This window comes from Rhipicephalus microplus, chromosome 8, assembly GCF_043290135.1.
Source record: "Rhipicephalus microplus isolate Deutch F79 chromosome 8, USDA_Rmic, whole genome shotgun sequence".
In the NCBI taxonomy this organism is placed as follows: Eukaryota; Metazoa; Arthropoda; class Arachnida; order Ixodida; family Ixodidae; genus Rhipicephalus; species Rhipicephalus microplus.
Window position 1 is genome coordinate 39,227,795 of NC_134707.1, and position 24,286 is coordinate 39,252,080.

The 24,286-nt window shown below is 45.7% G+C and overlaps 2 long non-coding RNA genes across 3 annotated transcripts; one reads left to right on the forward strand and one right to left on the reverse strand.

Moving 5' to 3' along the window:
* Window positions 1-375: 375 nt before the first annotated feature.
* On the reverse strand, window positions 376-15,071 carry LOC142768472 (uncharacterized). 2 transcript variants are annotated; one of them, XR_012885303.1, is made up of 3 exons: window positions 14,721-14,853; window positions 12,393-12,545; window positions 376-933 (listed from the first exon to the last, which is right to left on the reverse strand). It is a non-coding gene; the product is annotated as an uncharacterized LOC142768472 (long non-coding RNA). The 2 variants fall into 2 exon arrangements; XR_012885302.1 differs by lacking the exon at window positions 12,393-12,545 and having other exon boundaries at window positions 14,721-15,071.
* On the forward strand, window positions 9,904-15,122 carry LOC142768473 (uncharacterized). Its single transcript, XR_012885304.1, has 2 exons — window positions 9,904-9,967; window positions 14,645-15,122. It is a non-coding gene; the product is annotated as an uncharacterized LOC142768473 (long non-coding RNA).
* Window positions 15,123-24,286: the final 9,164 nt, after the last annotated feature.

A 24,286-nucleotide genomic window follows, 5' to 3' on the forward strand; every position in this document is an offset into this window, starting at 1 on the left:
GGATTCGAACCAGTTACCTTTCGGTTGGCAGCCGAACACCTTACCAACTCGGTTAATCTGCCACAGCTTGATAAGATGGTATAAATGTTGGTGTGTACATTATGCAGCCAATTCTTCAATAATAAATGGCGACTTTTTGCGTTTGTACTTTGGCGTACGCAGTTTGAATAATCATCGCAAGCCCATAGTCGTTGAAAAATTTTCAATTTTTCGAAGTTGCGTCAAATGCTGTTAATTCATCTCTGGGGCCACTTTGAGACAAGATGACGACATTATAGCCTTCAAAGAGTTTGTATTTCTGGATTTTTTGACGTTATGTCATGTTATAAATAATATATATTTGGCATCATTTTGAGAAAAAATGACGAGACTATAGCCTTTGGAATTTTTTTTTATTTTTCCAGGTTGCATCGAATGCTTACAAATCATTTTCAGGGCCCTTTTGAGACAAACTGAGGACTTTATTTCTCCTTGAGCTTTTATTTTTCTGTTTTTTGACGTTCTGTTGCGTTTTAGTTCATTTATATTCTACAAGATTTGAGAAAAAAATGGCAAGACTATAACCTTTGAAAATTTCGGGTTATGCGATTGGATTAAGCGATCGGATTATCTGTCGAAATATTTCATGGAACGACCCAACGTGGTACGCACTTGCACCATAGTAATGCAACAGCAGTTTTTTTTTTTTTCAACCTACGAGCAAAACATTGGCATTCACTTGTTCCTTTTCTTCGGAGCTTAACATGAGTGTTGACATTTCATTGGTTACCAAAATTTGCAAACAATAAATGATGCTTCACTTCTGCGGGTAATCTTCATCTGTCGTTCCTTTTTCACGCATTCATATTCCTGTACGTGCATTTCCGCCGTTGTAGACGCCTGATGGTGTCTTTTTACCACCGAGTGCATTTGCTGCAAGGGTGGATGATGTGCCTGCAGAAGCCAAGAAATAAAAAGTAGTGCATTTATAAAAAAAGTGAACTTTGCCATGTTAGATAACATGTGACACTTGCGTGAGAAAGGACAATAATTAATATGACGTGCGTCACTGCCTCATGTAGTCGCACGACCAAGCCACCTACATGCACTTTAACGTCACTGCTCTACTCAGCGCACCGAAATCGAAAATTGTTCACTTAAGTGCACAAGCAGGTCCGCGTAAAAAGAAAGGTAGAAAAATAATGTAAACCGAGTGCGACACCTTTCGTAAGATAAGAGAGGACGATGCTACAGAGACCATCGAAGATATACAGAAGTGGACAGACACACTCCAGCGTAGCGTGCAGAAAGCCACCAAACATGTTCCCGAAGAGGCAGGAATGAAAGAAATGGACAGCAAGCTCTTACACATGTGGGAGGCAAAACGCAGCCTGCAAGAGCGCTGGAAAGGTCAAAAGCACAACCGGCGTTTAAGAAAGAGAATCGTCGCGCTCGACAGAGACATAGAAGACTACGCAAATAGGCTGTCCCAGCAGCAGTGGGCAGGCATGTGCACTTTAATGAACAGGCAGTTCGGAATGTCCAAAACTTGGAACATTCTCCGAGGCCTCCTTGATCCAGAAGGCACGAAAACAACACAAAGACAAAACCTGCAACGGATACTACACAGCTACGCAGGTACAGAAGCAGAGCTCTTACGCGAGCTACGCCAGACATACGTAGGAGATGCCACAAAGGCGCGACTCCCAGAGTACGAAGGGAAGGATAACGTCGACCTCGACGCCTCCATAACAGAGGCAGAGATTCGATACGAACTCGGACGACTCAATCCCAAGTCCGCCCCGGGTCCCGACGGTATAACAAATAAACCACTTCGCAACTTAGATGACGAATCCGTCCCTGCTCTCACAAAGTACATAAACGAATGCTGGGAGAAGGGCGCCATACCCCAGCAATGGAAAACCGCCAAAATCATATTAATACCCAAGCCGGGCAAAAAGCCGCTCATCGGAAATCTCAGGCCCATTTCATTGACGTCCTGCATTAGAAAGCTCATGGAAAAAGTAATTTTAACGCGTCTCGTCAGATACATGGACGACACGAGCTATACCCACACACCATGATCGGCTTTCGACCAAGACTCTCGACGCAAGACGTCATGTTGCAGCTAAAGAATCAAATCATAGACGCCGAAACGCACACCCTGGATACAAAAGCCATTCTGGGCCTTGACCTGCAGAAGGCATTTGATAACGTCACCCACGAGTCCATATTGCGCAACTTGCAAAACCTACACGTAGGTCGGAGAGTGTACGATTACATAAAAGATTTTCTCACCAACCGTAAAGCTACAATCACGGCCGGGGAAGCGGAATCCGAAGAATTCGTTCTAGGCAACAAGGGAACACCACAAGGTTCGGTGCTTTCCCCTTTCCTATTCAACGTGGCGATGCTTGGTTTACCCTCAGAGCTGGAACGCGTCGAAGGGCTTCAGCACAGTGTCTATGCGGATGACATCACCCTATGGGTGACGGGCGGGAGCGACGGTCACATAGAAGAGATTTTACAACAAGCAGTAAATACGGTAGAGCGATACGTGGAGAACAATGGCCTAAAATGCTCTCCTCAAAAATCGGAGTTATTACTCTACAGACCTACAAGCAGAGGTCGCAAGCGCATTCACGAACGACACAACATCACAATCTTAGCAGGAGGTTACCCAATACCTCAGGTACAACACATAAGAGTTCTGGGACTCCGAATATCCGAGAACGGACATAACGGGGAAGCAATAAAGTTACTGGATAACAACACCCAACAAACCATTCGAATGATTCGAAGAATCGCCAACAAAAACTACGGCGTGAAAGAACACAACTTAGTGCAGCTCATCCAAGCCTTCGTCGTCAGCCGCATAGTGTATGTGACCCCATACCTCAAGTTGCAAGTGGCGGAAAAACAAAAGATAGAATGCATAATTAAAAAAGCATATAAGCAAGCCCTCGGATTACCGATCACCACGTCTAACGAAAAGTTCGAAGCGTTAGGAATGCATAACACGCTAGACGAACTTATTGAGGCTCATATGATAGCGCAATATGAACGACTCGCGCAAAGCAACACGGAAAGACACATCCTGCACAAACTTGCAATAACGTACGCTGGCCAAAGCGGCAATAAATACGATATCCCAAAAGAAACCAGAGAGCGCATCATAATACCTCCGTTACCCAGAAACATGCACCCCGAACATCACCGGGAGCGGAGGAATGCAAGAGCGAGAGCACTGCACAAGAAGTTTCAACATGACGCGGACGTGGTATATGTAGATGCAGCCGAATATACAGACGGTCGACACATGGCAATAGTCGCTTCAAATCAAGCGGGCCACCTGCTTGCTAGCGGCACCATTAAAACAGGAAATTCGGAAATCGCTGAAGAAACGGCCATAGCGCTGACGCTTGCGTCCACAAGGGCCAGCGTCGTAATCAGTGATTCTAAAACCGCGATTCATAACTTCGCTAACGGAAGGGTCTCGAAAGAGGCGTTAAGAATCTTAAATAACTTTCGCGGAGAGCGCGACGTTTATGTTATATGGACGCCCGCCCACTCCTCCCTCCCGGGCAATGAAACCGCACACACCCTAGCTCGAGAGTTAGCGAGCCGAGCAGGGGCAGGAATGACGCGGAGCCCGCGTGCGGAGAGAGACCGCATGTTCAGTTACAACGAATTTACCAAGCACTACAGATTAGGGAGGCAGCACTACCCGCCACCACACTCCTCATTAAATAAGCAGCACGCGACAGCGTGGCGCCTATTACAAACAAACACGTTCCCAAACCCAATCGCTTATAATCATTGTTACCCGGACCTCTACTCAGACAGATGTAAACACTGCAATCAGCGGGCGGACCTCAAACACATTATCTGGGCTTGCCCCAACATCGTGAAGGGGCCAAACACATACATGAATACGGAGCAGTGGGAGACCGCGCTGCTAAGCTCAAGCATCGAGGACCAACTACAGGTCATCAGGCAAGCCGAAGATGCCGCTAGGGCCCAAGGACTCCTAGCTGCCATCTAAGGGAGGGGAGTCAACTCCTCTAACACTTGCCGTTTATATAAAAGTTGTTTCTCTCTCTCTCTTCACTTAAGTGGAAGTGATATTTTATTATTAGGTGAAAATAAGTGAACGTTAGTGCGCGTATCATGCTTCCTGGAGCTATATAAAAACGCTTGCAGCAAAGAACGCACAAGCCACAAATATGGTGGCACCACCCATTTGAGACCAAATGTTCCATGAAGATTATTTGTGGCACTTGCTTGAATGAAACATTCAGATTTATGGCAGTTAGCTCGTGGGCTGAGTTCCATTGGGAGGAGCATAAACCTTGCACAAAAGCCAGCCACCCAAGGACAACCAAAATGCCTCCAGTGACTTATAGTGCTAATACTATATGACAAAACTGGACACTGTTGCTTATGTCGAAGGCAGTTTTGTACACTTTTCTTATTATTTTATCCACCAATAATCGCTGGATTGTAAAAAAAACACCCGCAGATATAATGAATTAACGGTCATCGGGAAAACAAAAAAAAAAATGGTAGAAAATGTATTACACAAAATGTCCTTTATTGAAAGCAAAGTTATCAAAGTTGCTTTCTCCTTCGGAATGCCGTAGTTCGGGCTTGTTAATATGCATAATTTAATGTAAACAACGTCAGGGTACGTACACTTTGTTTCGCATTTAGGGTAAATGATGGATCGCAAGAATTTCGATGCGGCCAGCGCTGCACTGCTTTCGCGCGCCGGCAGACACTAGAAGGCCTGTAGTATTAAAGTGTGTCATCTGCAACGGCGGCACACGAGTGCAGCTCTGGCCGCACGACGTACCGTACACTCCGAGATTTCCTCCAAGTGCAAACAGACTTTACATCAAACTTCAACAATCTTCAGTATCGTTGAAAGTTGGGTGAATTAGTGAAAGTTTGTGTTAACTTATGAAGCAGTGCACAGAGACAATTGCATAAGGAACGATGCATCGGTGACCCTTCAGTTAATTTCGTGCTTGTCTCCGTCCGCTGCTTGATAAGTATTCAAAAATCTTCGCCACAGTTGTCACTTCAAAAAATGACAGTTTCTTATTTGACATTTTAACCAATATCACCAACATTACGCACACACTATGCATATTCATGTTATAAAGCATGCACTTGAGGGTTCGCGTGAAGAGGCGTGTTTAGTCATCCAATACCAGCGTTGGTTGTAACGCGCTACAAGTAACTGCATTACCGGCAATGTGTTACCTTTTTGCGGTAATTTGGTACGTACTCGTCACAATTTCTATAAACTGTAAGGGGTAACGTCCTTTCGACAACGTATGGTGTTCGTTACTGGTTAGTTTTTAATTTGTAGGCAAGAGGGTAGCCACAATTGTTTTTCGGATGAAGAAGGTGGGGTGCCTCAATGAAATGGTCATGTTTCAGTGTCTATGTCATGGCTAAAAGATTTGGTAAAATCTGGGGAGAGGGCACGGGCTCGGTATGCCACCCTCGGACTACGCATCTGTTTGTAGGTGCCAGTTTCCTAGAGCTCCTTCCGATGAATTATTTTGTCGCAGCGTTGGACTGCCGTCTGCTTGTTGCTGGGCATGGACAGGAAAAGCACGAGCAAAATCTTTTTTGTATCTGTGTGGAAATAGCAAGTACATTTTTTTTGGACGCGCCGACTCCCTGTAGGCAGAGTCAAGTTATAGCCAGACAACGCTTGGAGAAAGTCTCGCATTGTGGCTCTATAGCCACACCTAATGACATTCTCTAGGCATTCGGGGAAGTTCCCCCTCTCTCAATTTCCTAGCTACTCCCTCGCCAGAGGGATGGGAGGCAGTTCTCACATCCACCACTCTCTATGGCCGTTCAGCTCAAGGTCGTACAAAGAGCAGAGGAGGTGGCCACCAGATTAAGTCTGGGGGATCACCTACCTCCTTAAGTGTGACGACAATAAAGTTGTGCTCTCTCTCCCTCCCTGAAATCCGCATGACAAATAGTGCAGACATCCTTTTGTGCAACTGTGCTGTAGCAAGTGTGCTGCTGGCACCAGTGCTTTTCTGTTCCACAAAAACAGGCTGTCCGAGAAAAAGCTCATAATCCGGCTTACTCCTTAGGACATGATGATTGTGATTGTTCGCTTCGCAGGGGCAGGAAGTTTCAGTGGAAAAGGAATACGCTCGCTGAGCACAGCTTCACAAACAACGACCATGGCATCGTATTTTGACAATTCCTGCGTGGTTGCCAAAGAGGCCAGTTACTATCAGCAGCTTTTCGTAGAATACGCGCCCATCTGGGAGACAGCCGGAAAACCTAACCGGTCTGCAATAGCGCTGCGGATCGAGAGTCTGCCTTAGCGTGATTTCGCACCGTGGAAAACAGGCATAAAACCACAGCAGGAAGAAAAGCAGTAAATGCAAGAGGCATAGCGTCGAAAGTTTTCTTGTAGCGCGAAAAAAAAGAACCCCTTTTTTACTCGGTATTTTCATTGGTATCCCTCTGTTTTAGCTACCGCCAAATTATACCGTTGTCACACGAACATGACGGATGACTGTGGTTACAAGCAGCTAGCTACAGGGCAGACTTACTCGCAGTTTGTCTCCTAACAGTAGTTATCATAAACCGCTGATTTTACGAGAGATTGACATAGACTAAAAGAAAAAGCTAATTTAGATATTGATTGAGTACTTTATATATTATGTACATTTCAGCGAGCGGCACGGAAAGAAATTTCGTTATCTCTCTGAGTCCTTAAATTACAAGGGAAAAGTATCAAAAAGCTTCAGATCGGTGGGATCAATTTCAATAGTCGTTCATGCCTTTCATGAAGATGTAACGCACGAATCTTATCGTTACAAGGAAAACACTAAGTGTATGAAATGTATGGGCAACAAAGAGTAAAACGACATCGCCTGAAACTTGTAAAGTGAATGAAAGTAGTTTTGAAAAATGTCTATATACGACACATTTTATAATAGTTGCTACATATACTAGTTTCTATTGAACTCATTGAACTTATCAACTCTGTTTTTAAAACAAATGTTGCCTGTTCCTCTGTGCAATCGCATGTGCATTTTAGGTTATTTAATTCCTCATGAAGGTGAAAAATTCATTTGTGCGAGTACCTAAATGTAAAACAATATCTTCAAAAATTTCAAGTTGAGAGTTGAGCGCGGATTTCAAGCTTTTGAGCTAGCGAGGCTGCTTAAGGCACTTCTTTACTGCTTGATTGATATGTGGGGTTGATGATTGATATGTGGGGTTTAACGTCCCAAAACCACTACATGATTATGAGAGACGCCGTAGTGGAGGGCTCCGGAAATTTAGACCACCTGGGGTTCTTTAACGTGCATCCAAATTTGAGCACACGGGCCTACAACATTTCCGCCTCCATCGGAAACGCAGCCGCCGCAGCCGGGATTCGAACCCGCGCCCTGCGGGTCTTGATATGTGGGGTTTAACGTCTCAAAACCACTATATGATTATGAGAGACGCCGTAGTGGAGGGCTCCGGAAATTTAGACCACTTCTTTACTGCTACAAAACATGTGCACTACATTTTTAGTAGAAGCACGCTGTTAAAATAAGCGTTTATCTCGTGCACAGTCTGCCCCTATTTTTCTGGCCAAAACGCGACAACAGGTGCGAACCAAGGAACATCTGGTGTCACAGATAGGCAAGTTTCTACCCCCTTTCCCCCCAAAGAAAAATAGCTAGAATGCGGGCCGCCGCGACTGCATACTGACGCGCAGCGGGCCATATCGGCGGCCAAGAACCACCAGCTCCGATTTCGACGAGCTCCACAGAAGGTCTCGTTCAGATCGGGACAAGGCGGTCACTGTAAATAGAACTAAGTGACTTTTTAGGGTGTAGCCTACATGATGTAATCTCAATAGGCATATGATGTCCCTATACAAAAATGGCTTCATCCTGTACTATAGTCAGAACCCGTCACATCTAACTCCACAGGCATCGTTAACAAATATTTCTCATTAAATGAGATTAATCCCTGCATAGGTTAGCAGTTTTGTGTGAAAATATGAAAAAAAAATGTTTATTGTGGGTCCCTGCACCAATGACCTATTGATTAAAAATTATGATTGGGGAGTAGTGGCAGAGGTAACGTCCGCTATTTTTTTCCGGTAACCGCGGTTACCGGAAAAAAATTCTCGTTCCCTCGAGAAAAGGTAACGCGTTACCTTTTCTCGAGAGAACGTAGGTCACTGAAGCGTTCCTTATTTGTTAGAGTAACGAGTGACGTATTTAGTTACTGATTCGAGGTAACGTTTCCAACACATATAGAAAACAAAAAAATGTAAGCTGATTTTAATGATACATGCATATCGGCCAGCCAATCCGGCTCGCCGAAGGCACGTGTTGTTCTCCATCAGGAGTTTCTGAAGTTCACACCAGACACGTATCGAAAATGACAGACAAGATTCCGCAATGGGGATGTGTTGTGAATGATCAAACCTACACAAACTCAAGCAAACATAGACACGTGCACAGACAAGCGCGTACTAACGCACGCACGTGCATAAACATAACGATGGCCACCCCTTCTTCCCGCAGCAATCCTCAAAGCAAAGCTCCGTGCCCCCAGGACACCTTTTTTCTCCCATGCTCTCCTGCCTCTCCAAGTGCCCCTCTGAGCCTGATAGCCTAACGACGAATTCCATAGGGAAAGCAGGAGCACTCAAAGCGCGCATTTGAGTGCTCCTGTTCAGAGCAGGCGTGCCTCAGTGTTCGAACAGGCGTAGGAGCATTGTCACCCACATGTAGAACGAGAGTGCTTTTGCTGCGCCGAGAGCAGCCAGGTGCAGTTTGCCGTGCTCTCGCCTGAAGAGCGGAGTAGGCGCAGTACGATAAGTCACGTGGTCCTTGAACGTCACAGCCTCCGCATTTTTCTTCAGCCGGCATCCGTGGCGGCAATGGTAGCAACCATGTGTAGTTTGACACCGCGATTTTGTACGGATGCCTACGATGAGAACTGGACGTTTGCCGAATGAGTCATTTCACAAGCATACTAGGTATTATGATAACGAAGAATATGTGGCTGACAAATTTCACGCGCATTTTGCTTCTGTCCTACAAAGAATAAGCCGAGGCTTGGAATGTTTCAGTCACATGATCTCCTTACTCATCACCTTCTCACCTGCCCTCCGGGAGCGTGGCGCATAACTTGACCACAGGTCATCAACTGGTCCCGGCCTTGTTCCGATAAGCCCTCTTTTGTGCTCAGTGACCAACTCTTCAGTTAAGCTTTGCCGAGCGACCTTTAAGCTTACCGTTCCTTCGTGTTTAGAACGCAATGACGTCTCTTTATCATTTCCTCCTCCCCTACAACACTGTGCCGCGACCCTTCATTTAGTTAAAGAAGCATTGTTCATGAAAAACTTGTTTTTCCTACCTGGACTTTCATCTTGTCAGTCAATGTCAGTGCAGGGAAGAACACCACAGTCCTTCGACCTCCCGTTCCTCCCTCTCCGCCCCTTTTTTTTGTTGCGCTCCCTATGCTTTCTTTAGCTTACTATTCGCACCAAGGGGGAGTACAAAGGAAACGCAAGAGTGCACCGGCACTAATCAGGCGACACGTGAACAGCGTCGAGACTCGAGGAGTGAAAGGTGTTTTGCTGGCAAAACTTCTGCATAGCTTCCGCAGCGCTGCACCTTCTGTGTGAAACAGAATATCCGACAAGAGCTCAGCTTGGACACCCCTCTATACGCTTTTCTTCGTTCAGGTTCGTAAGCCAATGACACCTACATGAGTCACACATCCGGGTTAGGAAAAAAAAAAAGCATGAGTGGGCCGCTGATTCTCCGGGGCTATATATGGCCACGTGCTATGACAATGGATTTGTAGGCGGCCCAAGGCGTATAAAATTGGCTGGTCTCGGGCAAAATTTTTCAAAACGAACCTCGTATCACTGCTGTGGTTTTTGGGTCTGTAAGGAGATACGAGTTCTCTATCACTCCCAAAGGTAGGTACAAAAATGATTTACTTTTCCGGCTTGAAGTGAACACACTTTGCTTTTCTAGTGTGTATTTTGGTACTGGGATAGTAACGTATATTATCGCTTGGACAACAAATAGTGATTCATATTTATTAAATATTGTCGCGGTTCAACGTAAGCAGTGCACCGAGACGTTGAGTCCGAGAACCGACGGCGCGTGTTTTTATGCAGGAGCCAAGAGCAGGCGAGCAAAAACAAAAGCCCCTCGTCTTCTTCAGTCCCCCTTTTCACGAGACTGTTGGCGCGCACATCGTCTTCGTTCTTTGTTTCTTTGTTGCCGCGCACGAAACAAAGCACGAAGACGATGTGCGCGCCAACAGTCTCGTGAAAAGGGGGACTGAAGAAGACGAGGTGCTTTTGTTTTTGCTCGCCTGCTCTTGGCTCCTGCATAAAAACACGCGCCAACGGTTCTCGGACTCAACGTCTCGGTGCACTGCTTACGTTGAACCGCGACAATATATTGTTACGACTCGCACTGCTGTCGACACTGTTGCGTAGTGCACCGAGGTCACAGGCCGCAAAAAAAAAAAGCACGACGTCTTCTTCAGTCCCCCTTTTCACGAGACTGTTGGCGCGCACATCGTCTTCGTTCTTTGTTTCGTGCGCGGCAATATGTACAAATTACTTGGAAAACAATGCGTTAGGCCTTGTAGGTACTTATTCATAACTTTTCTAAACGCGGAAGACGCTACGTAAGAGGAATGAAATATACAGGTCAAGTGCGTGTACTTGATTCCTATGTTAGTTAGTACGAATTATGAGTTTTTTGAGCTTGCAGTAGTTATATCATACAATGCTTCGTTGTGTGCTATAAAGGCAAGATAGGAAGAAAAGTCATGCTGTAGTCATACCCTTGATCTCCTAATGTTTTCTGATGTGCACCAATATTTTGTCATGTAGAACGTTATGCAATCATGACCTTAAAACTTGCCTCAACCTTCTTGCTTAGCAACTGCATCCAAAGATTACAATGGCACCACGCTCTTCATTCTGTCCAGCTTTTTATTTTTGGGCTCGTTCTTACAACCCTCATTCTAGAGCTCCCGTTCTGTGCCTACAGTTTCTCGAGGTTTCGGGGATAAAAGCGGCGCATACTACGAGAGAAACACAAAAAAATTGGTACACATGTAATTTTCGAACGAGCAATCAACCGTCACAGATGCTCCAATAATTCTTGCTAGGTGCAATTCGAAATTGTTTGGTGAAAATAAGGCTGTTTTTTTTATGGTGTTTGCATATCCAACCTAAATGCTATTGTCTGTGTCGACCTGCTTTTCTAGTTACAGCAGTAATTGTTTAGGTGTTTCCAGGAGAGATATTTTAGAACTTTAGCATGCGACACAAAATTTATGACATTTTTTCACACTCATGTTAATAATGCTGCTCTTATGAGGAATTTGTCGCGAAGGTCCCACCGTAGAGGCAAAAATATGCTTATCTCGGAAACGTGCGCATTTGCTGTTGCTAGCCGGAACATATTACATCGGTAGTGAACGGCTCTTGTCAGTGACACGGAGGGTCATTGTAGTCTTGGGGCAAATGTCTGAGCACGACCATTTACTTTTATTGCGATCAAATATACGAAAAATATCGGATAGGTCTTTAGCCGCGAGTGTTAGGTTCATTATAACGCGCTAATTTATAGCACATCTTCCCGAGCATCGCTGTTGTGGTCGTTACAGTCACACGAAGGGCGCGTGCCATGGCAACCGCCTGCGAGGACTCCGTCGATTAATTCTCACGAAGAAAGGAAATTCCCTGCTGGTCTCATCAGCAGCAACTCTTTGGATGCTCGCGACGCTTTAATAGTTCAATGTTCGTACCGCCAATAACAGAACTTTTTTTTTTCCTTATTACGGAGAGAAGTAATTGAAAATATTTCGTGCCTTACAAAGAAAAACGCCTTTGAACATCCTTTATTATATGTGGCTGGATAGGTTAGTTTCCACGTGATGTCTGATACAGGGTCCCTGTGTATCCATCACAGAGATGTCACGGTGGTAGCCAGCCTTGAGTTTCAGTTTCATGACCCCTTGACAGTGCAGAACCGCTCGGTCTTTGATTTTGTCCCCCCCCCCCCCCCCCTCATGACTTTCTTTTTCATGCCAGCCACTGCGAGGGGGAGCACAAAGAAGCGCGAGGGTGCACTCGCACTAATCAGAGGTCATGGAAGTGACCACTAGGCGTGCGGCTGGTAGGGATTAGGTAATGTTACTGTATATGCTACCTTTAAGTAGCATATACAGTAACTTTAGGATTAGGTAGAAAATGAAAAACATGCATTTTTGCAAGCATCTTCACGGGAATGGGGGAAAGGTGGTAAAGAGTAGAAAAGTAGAAGGTAAAGATAGGGTGATGGTGGTGGTTAGAAGGGAGGAAAATGGCAGCATACCCACGGGATGAACGATGGAGAGTAAGGCGAAGCATCCATCCATTTATTCTTGCTTCCGTCCGCCCATGCGTCCGTTTGTGTGACCATCCGTGCGTGCATCCGCCCGTCCGTGCGTCTGTTCGTGCGTCCGCACGTCAATTCTTGCGTCCGTCCCTGCGTTCGTCCATACATCCACCCCTGCATCCGTCAATGCGTTCATCCGTCCATGCAGCCATTCGTGCGTCCGTTTATGCATCTGTATGTGTGCCGGTTCGTCAATCTATTCAACTCTCCAAGTACCACCATCTCGCATCTTTTCATTATATATTCCCCGTATAGAAGCACTGCCATCCAGCGGACATTCCAAGGACTAAAGGAGAGCTGGCACACGCACACTTTCTTACGGTTTGCGCTTCGTGTCTACTTGCCACCTTTAACCACCTCGAGTTCATGGTATATACTAGTTCCCTGTATTCATGGCACTGCGACCCAACGCTCGCTAAACCTTTCTATAACCAAGAAGGTTACGTCAAGCGAGTATAACGTAGCAACCCTTTCTTGTCAGATAGTGCTCAAAGTACATGGCTACTAATGGGGAATGAGAGACAGGAGAATCCGGCTTTTAGTTAAAGTGCACGCTGCGAATTTTTTGTTGTTCAACAACGCACAGGAGAAATCTCCCACCGGCACCACCTTGCAGGTCAAATCGTATACATTACGTACTACGACGAGCTACCAACGGGTGCTGCTTTAGGAGCTCCGCCCCTAAAAGGCACCTAATTACTGCAGCCGGGAGCATGGCGCAGTGCCTGGTAAAGATAAAAACAGTGAGAAGGTCACTAATCGCCACACAGGGACGAAGGGGCAACTGCCACAGTAGCAAAGAGCGCGCAGCTATGCGAAGCTGCGCACTCACTCTCTCTATATGGGAGAGGGCTCGGCGCCGCTTCAACAGGACACGCGCTGATGCGTAGCAACGGCTACGTGCTTTCAGTCTGATGGCAAGGCCTCGCATTAGGACTACACACATAACTCAACAGTTCAGTCAAATTACACACGTGCTTCACCCATCCTGAATCGCAGGAAAGGCTTGGGCCTTAAAGACTGACCCGACGTACCCGTTGCAGCGCGGGGCTGGCTGACGTGGCGCCATGCCCTCTCCCTATAAAGATAGAGGGCGCGTGGATACACGAGGCTGCGCGCCCACTCTCTCTGTAGGAAGAGGGTGCCGCGTCGAATCTCCGCATGCTGCAACGGGTGCGCGCGGTCAGTCCTACAGTGCCCAGATTTTTCACTGTTTTTTGAAGCCCCATCAGCGAATCCCATTGGCTAACGCTCGTTTTTGGCGGCCATGCTCTGCCTAACGCGTCGCCAGTTCCCGGTGAAACCAGACCCCCCCCCCCCCCCCCCTCAGTATCGACGAGGCACATACCGGTAGGAAAATTGTTCGTCCCGTCCTCTGAAGTATGCGTAGCTTAGACATACGTAGCTTTGTCAATCTTCCAACTACGTTGCGGAACGTACGTTGCGGCTGCGTGGGAAGCGCGTAAAACGGCCCTAAAGGCCATAGCCTTTAGGGCCGTTCTGCGCGCTTCCCGCGCAGCCGCAACGTACGTGCCGGGACCCCTGCCGCACGCAAGTGGGAGAGCCGGCGGCAGGAGAGAGAGGGCCGGGAAAGGACGCACGTGTCCGTCCAGCTAAAAGGAAAGAAATTTAGGGACATAAGCCAAACTACTTTCATAGCTTTCACGGTGTTTCACCTAATATGGGAAACCTAGATTTCGCGTTTCATCACTCGCATTACATCTGGCTAGTTTCGAACAGATGAAGGAAATGAGGAAAAAATGTAAAAGTGGGGGCAGACACAAAAGATTGCGGGGGCCGCACGACTAAGTGGTGCGAACTTCTGCACCGAGACTGCCTCTCTCATAATCATATGGTGGTTTTGGGACGTTAAAACCCACATACCGATCAATAAATTCCCCGTCCCTTATGCAGTTGCGATGATGTCATGTTGCACTGCTAAAAATGGCAATAGTTTCAACCACCAACAATTAACGCAATGCGTAAAATGTTAAACCACTCGTGAACCAAGCCTACATACGAATTTGTTTCTGAATAGCTTCTTCTGCTGACACTCCTTTGCTCTGTGTAGGAGGGTCAAACGATCGCACGACACTTGGCCCATATGTGTGTGTTCCATTGTAACAGTGTAATCATTGTCCATAACTTGTACATCATGTGGCAACGGCACTCTTTTTGTTTTAATTCAGAGTCCATATTTGAAGCATTGATGGCTAGACCAAGATCGAGGAAGAGCTGGAGGCGATCGAGTGCTGCTAGGCTTACCTCAGACGAATCTACGCCCTCCAGGCATCAGTCGAGGAGCATTTCAGCAGCGCCCACGTCCACAGTATGCAGCACCAGTTCCAGTCCTCGTTTTGAGACATCCACCACCCCAAGGCTGCAGAAAACTGCACAAAATCGTAAAGCCGGCCCTGAAGTATGCAAGGGAACCAATTACGTTGCCCCTCCAAAACGCTTCGCACTAACCCGTGCTATGACTGGAGCTCCTAAGCCAGGCAGCCTGCCGATGCCACCTGCTGCCTGGTTGTGGAAGCCGGAGATAGCACAACGAAGACGCACGCAGTCGCTCTCTTGATCTATCAGAATTTGTTGACTCTGTCCGACCATTTTGTATATATTCTACTTATCTTGATGAATATAAGCACACAGTGTTCTTTACCCCTACTTTTTAAGCATTCATCATCCTATTCATCTACCAAATGGCGTTGAAATTTATAGCTGGTTAGAAGTTATTTACCTCCTACCACCGCATAGATTGCGGAGACACCCCTTGTAAGTGCCGCCCATGCCATTTTGATTATAGAATCCTATACTTGGTTTAATTGACCACTAAGTATTGCACACTATGCTTTATTGGGAGCTGATTATACTTGCGTTGAATATACCTCATCTTTGTCACACTATATAAATCTCAACAGTCGCTCGACTAGATACGCGTGACTAGAATAACGCAATTGTTCACGCTTGGACGCTATGGTTGTTGACAAAAGTTCACATCAACTTCGTTAAGCCTTATTCAAAACAGTATGCAAACGATACGTACACAAAAAAATGGCCGCCACGGTCTTATGTATTCCAATTGTGTTTTTCTCAATTTATTTACTTCGTTGCATCTATCCACCGTAACACCAACAATGGTGTGACGCGGCTGAGCAGCAGAGCATGAGTCCGATTTTAGGACAATAATTGCGATTGCACTCCGAGTGAGGCGATGCGCAAACAACCTAGTGAGCTGCGAAATCGCACTATATTCACCATGTACGCTTTAAATTGTTTTGGTGTCACCACATAATACGGTATGACTCATAAGCATATCCCGCACTTTGAACGTAAAGTCACGCTTTGTTGTGAAGAAGTGAGTCGCCTGCTAGTGAATTGTACAGCACCTGAAGTTACTTCTCGTGCGCTTTTCTGTGAACCCTTAAATGAAGACGAAAACCGCTAATGGTTTAGCAACAATTTTTAAGTTCGATATGTGCGGTCCCCAACGCACATCGTTCAGACCTTCTGACAATAAGAACAACTCCTATTAACCTCAGAGGCCCCGCCGCGGCGGTCTAGTGGCTAAGGTACTCGGCTGCTGACCCGAAGGTCGCGGGATCAAATCCCGGCTGCGGCGGCTGCATTTCCGATGGAGGTGGAAATGTTGTAGGCCCGTGTGCTCAAATTTGGGCGCACGTTAAGGAACCCCAGGTGGTAAAAATTTCGGGAGTCATCCACTATGGCATCTCTCATAATCATTAGGTGGTTTTGCGACGTTAAACCCCACATATCAATCAATCAATTATTAACCTCAGAGTCGAATTTCGGAATGATAGAGTTGTCAAAATCCCACATATTTTTCAAAAAAACATTAGCCTGTTTCTGTTTTATAAAGTTGCGTTATTTCAAAGAATTGATGGCTAATATAGAAAATGTTTTATAACAAGGCACCGCTCGTTCCATGGCCCATCTTTCATGATTTGTCACAGCAGATCAATAAGGATCCACCAATTGATAACACCAGTTTCGGCCAGTCGATGCGTTCACAACACAAAGTAGTTCCATGTTCTTACCACCAGAAATGCAATTTTTGTCTTGGTATTGGGGTGAAAATAATTGAATATATTATGTGCCTTACAAACAAAAACGCCATTGAACGTCTGTTATTATGTGGCTGTATAACTTAGTTTCCCCGTTACGTCACATACAGGCTCCCTTCTTTGGGTACGTCACGATGGCGCACACCTGAACTTTCAGTGTCAGTGCTGGATAGGACACAATGGGTGATTTGGTACACGCGTTTTTTTTTTGCTCATCCCCCCCCCCCACCTACTTCTGTTCGCAAGTCACGATAAACGGGAGAACAAAAAAAAACGCGAGGGTGCACCGAGACTAGTCGCATGTCACGCGAGCGATCACGAAACGCGTGGAGTTGTACGTTTTGCGGGCCGAACTTCTTGCATAGCTTCCACAGTCCTGCACCTGATGTATGAAACGGAGTATACTTTTTGTTGAGAACGCATCGACTGAAAGAAGTCTCGCTAGCTTCCGCAGCGTTACTCCTGATGTATGAAACGGAGCAGAGCCCATTCTCTGTGCAGCAGATTCTGAGACCTTGGGTGTGTGCCTCAATAGCACAGAAGGCGACTAAACCGCTGCTGCAGCACTTGAACTCAACAAACCTGAGCCACCACCTGCAGACTGCGTGTGCTCCCCCGAGTGTGCTCGTGACTGTGAATATCATTATTCCCTCTCTCCTCTCTCTTTTTTCTACTCCGCCCCTTCTCCCAGTGCAGGGTAGCAAACTATACGTGCGTCTAGTTAACCTCCCTGCCTTTCCTTGAATCCTTATTTTCCCCTCTCTATCTTTGTCTTCAACTCTCTAAACTCACATGTTGATGAAAGTTTGCACTCGTTTATAAATGTGCCCAGCATGGGCTTCGCGCAAGGGTGTAAAAAATTAAACATTTCATTTGTACAGTGTCAATTTTTTTTAAAAGGGAACGCGTGGCCCGAGTGCTTCAGCGGCTGCTTGCAGCGCGTTCAAGCGGGAGCGATAGAAACTGCACTCTCTATTCCCGTCATCTAGGGACGAGCACAACAGCCAGTCAGTGGTAATATGTAACTGGCGGCAAGATTGCAGCCCCGTCCTCTTTCAAGGCAATAACGCCCGGCCTCACGCAACTGCCTTGAAGGGGAGGTGGTTGCTATATATTGCCGCTGGTTCCATACCACGAACTACTGGTTGTTGTGCTCGCCACTAGGTGACGCGAATAGAGGCTGTGGTTGCTATCGCTCTCGCTTGAAGGTGCTACAAGCATCCGCCGGAGCGCTCGCGCCACGCGCTCGCGTGTTCCCTTTCATAAAAAATTGACAATGTATAGTTGCAGGTGCGTTATGACACGTTCAGTGCGAACAGTCAACAAGCAAGTCAACAAGCCGAGTCGCGTTCTTTTGTTCGGTCGAGCATCGGACGATCTGCAGCGGGCGATCAACTCGCACGTCAACGTCCACGCACAGGGAATCCACATGTGCACGTTCGACGTCACGCACAAGTCGATCGCCACGTACAGACACATTACAAATGCAGCATGAACCGTCGACAGAGAAAATCGAAATCCATGAGAGCGTCTGAAATTTTTGCTTTGTTAGTTTGATCATTAGTGCATTTTTGTGGCACATGGGCACGTTTGATGAAACGGCGCCGTATCTTCTTACGATGCTCTTCCAACGGTTGGCCTAAATGCTTTAGTATCATGCACGTTATTCACGCATTCTAGGGAGGGTCCTTGCTTGCGGCAAGTTATCTTTTCTTTCAGTTCAATTTCGTCCCACTTACGAAGTAGTTACTTGAAAAAAAAACCTATATTTTTCTTAGCTTGATTAGCCCTTCATTCAAAATAACGGCATGTCTATCGAAGAAAACGCAAACTACTAAAGAAGTGTCCTTTAGGTTTTTTCTCTCTGTAGTAATTGTTTCACTAATCGAAAAAGGACTTCGCCTTCCGGCTTCTCTCCCTGTATGTATAAGCACTAACGTCAAATTTATGACTCTTTTTATGCATACAAGGCAACAGACAATACTTGAGACGAACGGCTTACAGGCCTACCACTGTCGTAATCCAAAGGCAGTCACAAATTAAAAGAAACAAGAAGTTACCCGGGCAGCGTACGCTGATTTACAATGCCTAAAAAGTTTGTCTACCGCTAGGAAGAATTTTTCTGATAGTGGCACAACTAAAAAGATTGTTCATCCCATCGGCGGCAACAACCATGCTTTTTTTTTTATTGAAAGGAATTCATTTTCATATGAAGTGTAAAGTAGATAAAAAATTACCCCTACAGCTTCACCCAACATCGATGTGGTCTACCTAATGGTATGACAAGAAATCCCGCCAGGTTGACTCTTTTTCTTGTAAGAACAAACATGTGTAACTTGAAATTGTATTTCACGCACTTGTATGACCGCTTTAGGTTGCGCGAGATACTATTGCCATTGTGATAGTAATATAGTTCCTAATTGTAATCTATTGCTATAGCAATAGTAATCTAATCGTAATGTTATCTGATATTGCAGATACTTTTGCTTTTTTTTTCTCATGCTTTCAAAGAGGTGCCCAGTGGCGCTGCCGGCAGTATGCTCGCTTGCCTGCATGCCTGCCTGTAAAATGTGGAAAGACGTGAGCACGGCGTCTATAGCCGCTCATTTGAGCAACAAAAAGCAACAAAACAACCACTAAGTTATTTGTTTTTAGGATAATAAAAACTTGATGAACCTTGCGAAAACCGCATGAAATTATAGTTTTCGACCTCTACCCGCAGTGTAAATTGTCAGCGTCTCTACCGACAAGCGTTCTGTGAATTCGTCCCACAAATCAATTATTATCATATTCTAGTTCACTATAATGCAGACTAAACGCAGATCAATAGATTTTTCTTTAAATTTAGACACACTTTCTAGAGAAATACCTGCAAGTTTAGACACTTCATATGGTACTGTTTTTATTGCGACACAAAACTGAGGCAATCCAGGTACAAAAAATGGAGCAAAAGCCAGGAAATTCACATATTAAAATGGCGTTTTTTTTCCTATAGTACGTAAACAGAATATTTCATGGCAAAAACTGCAAAAATACCAGGAAAAATTAGTCTGATCATTGCTTTCGATTCAAGCACTTCCTCACATTTTCTATCAAACAGCAGTGATGGCACCGATCTGTATGTCTCGAAGGTTACAACTATGTATATTCAAGAAAAAAAAAACTGCAGCAATCCAAGCTCATACAAGAAATCAACGATATTCGCGAAACAACGATTCTCGCATTGCGTTATATGCAAGCTTTTATAAACAATAGTGATACTCGTTCTTTTTTAATTCGGTGCTATTTTGGTACATAATGCATTTCATGAACAAACCTTAGGGCTCTTCTGGGACCCTACCGCTCCGAAAAGTCTGTAAAAATAGAAGACTCACGCAGTGCATGAAACACAGTGCATGAAGTATGTTAAATGACATGTGTGAACACGTTAAGATCAACTCGAAAATTTTCAAACTACATGCTAACAAGCTACGGAGGCTATCGCTTTATCAGTGCAATGTTTGCGGTGCAATCCTAAAGACGTGGTCTTTTGAACGAGGCAAGCGCACAGCAGCGCCACAAATAGCAAAATTGCGTAATAACGGCTGCAGTTGCGCAATGTTTATAGAACACGACTATTTTAGCCGTCGCTTTTCGGCCATACAAAATAACCTCACACTATCGAAAAACAAAATCTTCTTTGTTTCGGTTGAAAACATTTCAAATGCGCCAAACGTACCAGACATATGGGCATCTTTGGTCGTTTTCAGCAGCGGTATTTTGACAATGGCGCTGCGCTTTTAGAGCAGAATGTCATGGCAGCATCTAAGCACAGTCACAGCGTCGCGCCCTTCGATACGATGCGCAAGCATGGCACATGTCAGCGCGCCATAACAAGATAAAGCCTGGAAGCGTGGTCGTGCACAAATTCCCTTTGAAGAAAAGGGGTACGGGGGCGAAGGTTGGTCACGGCACCCCTCTGCCCATCTTATCAATGTGACAGGCTGTCCTTGCAGCCCCCATTGCGCTCTTGCCTGCTTTCCTATTATATGTATGGGACATCGCGGAAACTTGTGGCACAAGAAAAAGACACAGACATAAGGAAGACGCCGGGACGACACCTTGTGCGTCCACGCATGGTCCCGTCGTATTATGTTGGTGTCTCTTTGTGAGCCACAAGTTTTACTTTGTTTCACCGAAATAAAGAGCATTCTTACAGTCTTTCAATGTATGGGTCTTGCTGAGCTCCCCCCTTCCCTCCCGTGCGCACGCGTATCGCAACCAATAGGCACGCCTAAATATCTAGAGGGTCAATGTCAACGCTGTTGTGCTACACTACTTCGTTTTATAGCGCTGACGGCAATAACGTGGCTTTGCGCTTAGGGTTGATATAATCAAATCTTATTACATTACACTCGCCTATTTGTAACCTTCAAGTGAAACATGTGAACTTGCCTCTTTGGTTTTCCTTGTAGACGGCCCGTGTCGCGTTGGTTCTCTGACAGTAGATGGCGATCCACTCGTTTGCGTCGCCGTCCACGCACAGGTCGATGCGGAGGCACGTCACGTTGACAGCCGCCACTCCACGTTGCTCATAGGAACCATCACTCTATCGGACTTGAACAGCCCTTCAGCGTGCACATCTCCAGTGCGGTGAGGGGTGACGCTACTTCCGTAGGATGGAAACACTAAAAGGGCCGAGTAGGGGCTTGTTGGTTGTATGTACAGTACACGACAAAAGTTTGTGGAATACTGAAGCGCGTGTTAAACTGCCTGTCCGCGCCACCCAGTGGTGTGCCATCTACTGTCAACCCCACTGCTTGACCGGAAACTGCTTTTAATAATCACTGGGCTATCACTTTTCTACTGGCACGTAACGCATAGTTAGTTCACAGTTTTCACGTAAAGCTCGTATCCACAATGTGACTGTCACCTTCTATTTCCATAAGCAGGATCAACGCTATCACGGCGTGTCTCGAACGGTGTTCTGTTGATTAGGTATCACTTTGCTATATAGACTGCAACTGGTACAAGTTACGCTCATAAACTTCTCTCAACGCAGAAGCGCGTAGATGAAAGTGGAAGTGAAAATTATTTCTACCCCGTCAGACAACAAACTGGCATACATTAAGGGAGTGGCGAGTCTCGGGCGCCGAGGAGCTGTCGATCGCCGCTGAAATAGAATCAGGTCTCGCGAAGGCCACGTGCTCGCATGGTCCGTAAACTTTTGTGGTCGACTGTACATAACCGATACTTGCGACGCGCTATCTGACCAAGAAGACACACACACACGCGCGCGCACGCACACACGCGCACGCACACAAACGAAATACAAAACATGAGTGCTAATAACCAATGACAGGGTAAAAGAAGGAAAGTAAGCGGTAACACCCGGAAGACTGGCGACTGAAAAACAACCATCTACGTCACGTTTTCAATTCACGACTCCATGTGAGCGCTCGCCACCCAGTGGCCGCGCCTGAAAATGGTGCTAACCAGGGTCAACCTTAAAAGGTTGATCCTGTTATACCATGTGGCATACGTTAAGAAGCGGCCACATAGTTAATACATTTTTTGCATGCCGCACGCGCGAGCCCAAAAAAGACGAAAGCGATGTCCAACAAGCATTGCAGTGTGACGCAGTGTGAGGCATCGAACTGGAAAGATGACTATTAGCGTATCCTTCAATCACTTTCTGAAGGATGCAGACAACGCGCGACGGAGAATGGCGCAAATAATAAACTTGCTCAATGGAAAGAAGGTCATAGACACTACGGTAGTTTGTTCCAATCAATTCACTCGCGATGACTTCATTCTTCTCTGTGAGTACACCTTAACTTGGACGGTGTGTTCAATATCAGTATTCGGGCTTTCCTAAGAGCGGAGTATAGTTTCGTTTATATAAGCCAGTGCTTTAGGAAATTTCATGCGTTACCTGTGTCACTGTATTTTTCGCATGTGCTTGTATTTTTTTTATCTGCGCAAGTAGTCGTTGTGCTACCCATTCTGAAAAGAAGCTGCTGTGATCAATTCTTCCAGACATTTTTCATTTTTGCATGTGTTTATATACACGCACACACACGCACGCGAAAACGGTCCCGTGTGTGTAGATCGCGTGCATAAATCCGTGTTGAATATCGACTACTCCTAACACAAACACGCGTTTGTTTGGAAGCATAAGAATTTATTTATTAGAACACTAATAACATTAGTCAGCGACCAAAAAGAGCTTAGCACTTCTATTGCAATCGAAACTACGAGTTTCTTTAAAGGAACACTAATGGAAACCATTAAATCGACGTTGATATTTGAAATAGTGGTCCAGAAACCTCGTAGTGTTTCTTTGTTTGCCAAGGAAAGGCCTATATTGGAATAAAATCACGTTTTAGTGGTCTGCATCAGGTTAGCGCATTTCAAATTGCCCGCCTCAAAAAGCGGATCAACCGGACTGACCCACGTCACTGTTGCCGAGCACAACGTTGCCCGGCTTTACTGCACTAGTAGCAGCAGACCGAAAGCAGCGAGCGTCACAGCAGCAGCAACGCTTATTGATCAATTTCCCTCTATTGGCTTCAAGATTGCAGACGTTTTTTTGTTTCAACTGCGCCCCGCTAGATGGCACCACCTGTCCAATGTAACCACTCAAAAACTGAATTTTTGAACTACTCGTGCCATTCCCCATAGTAACGTCCAGTGGTTCTTTTTTCCATGTATCAAACACAAACGAACAAGCAGCATTTTATTGCGTCTCTTGATGCACAGGAGGTTCTTTATTTAGTGCAGTTAGGTCGATTACTAGTGAATATTTGTAGGCGGTCCGTCTGATGTCATCAAGATAATTCTGAGAAATATCCTACAGCGGCTCCTGTGTTGTTGTGCATTTACCTTAATTTCTTAGTAAGTAGGGCACTGCTGTTGATACTATTGTTGTTTTAATGTTGTCATATATTGAGCTTTCACTGTGACATAAATTGTTATTTGACTTTAGTGTCCCTTTAGCTCAAGATACGCTGACCCGGACATAGCTCCGTTATGTAATCAAGTGAACTGGTTTCATGAGCAGCTTTTGTGCGACAATAGAACTCAATGAGATACATGCAATCGGCAGCAAGAGTCACAGCGCAGTTACGTCGAAAACTGTGGATGCCTGGCCTGAAGCCGTGTTTCGACGTTTGCGCGCACAGCAGAACTATTTGCGCTGATTTGCCAGTGAAATTGTTAAAGACAATCAGAATGAGGCGGCGCGCAGCCAGCACCCTATTGCCTTCTACAAAGCAATGCAATTCGACGCCACAATTAAGAAACATTAGCACAGCGCCAAGCGAAAGTGCCACGTTGACCCCGTTAGGTGCAACATGTTTGTTTTTTCGCCCAGTGTTGCCACCACACAATGCGTTTTCTGAAGTTGCGAGTACTACCGGTCCAATACACAAATTTCAAGGTAAAAAATAGACATCACCCTTCAGATGTATTAATGGCGCGCTAACAAACAAATATTCGCCAGGGTTGCGCACTTGAAGTTTTCAATGATGTCTCTTGCACCGCGATCTATAGGTGTACGAGAAAGAGAGACATCTTTGAAGCCTTCACGATGGGCAACCTTGGTGAAGATATGCATTCTAGTTCGCAATCGATACATCTCGCCAATGATGAAGTTCCTTTTTACGTATAAATTTAGAGACAAGTCATGTACAGAACTGACAACGCGAGGGTGGGTAACGTGCTATGCCACTTCCTTCCTTTCTCTAATCCTGTCTATATCTATCA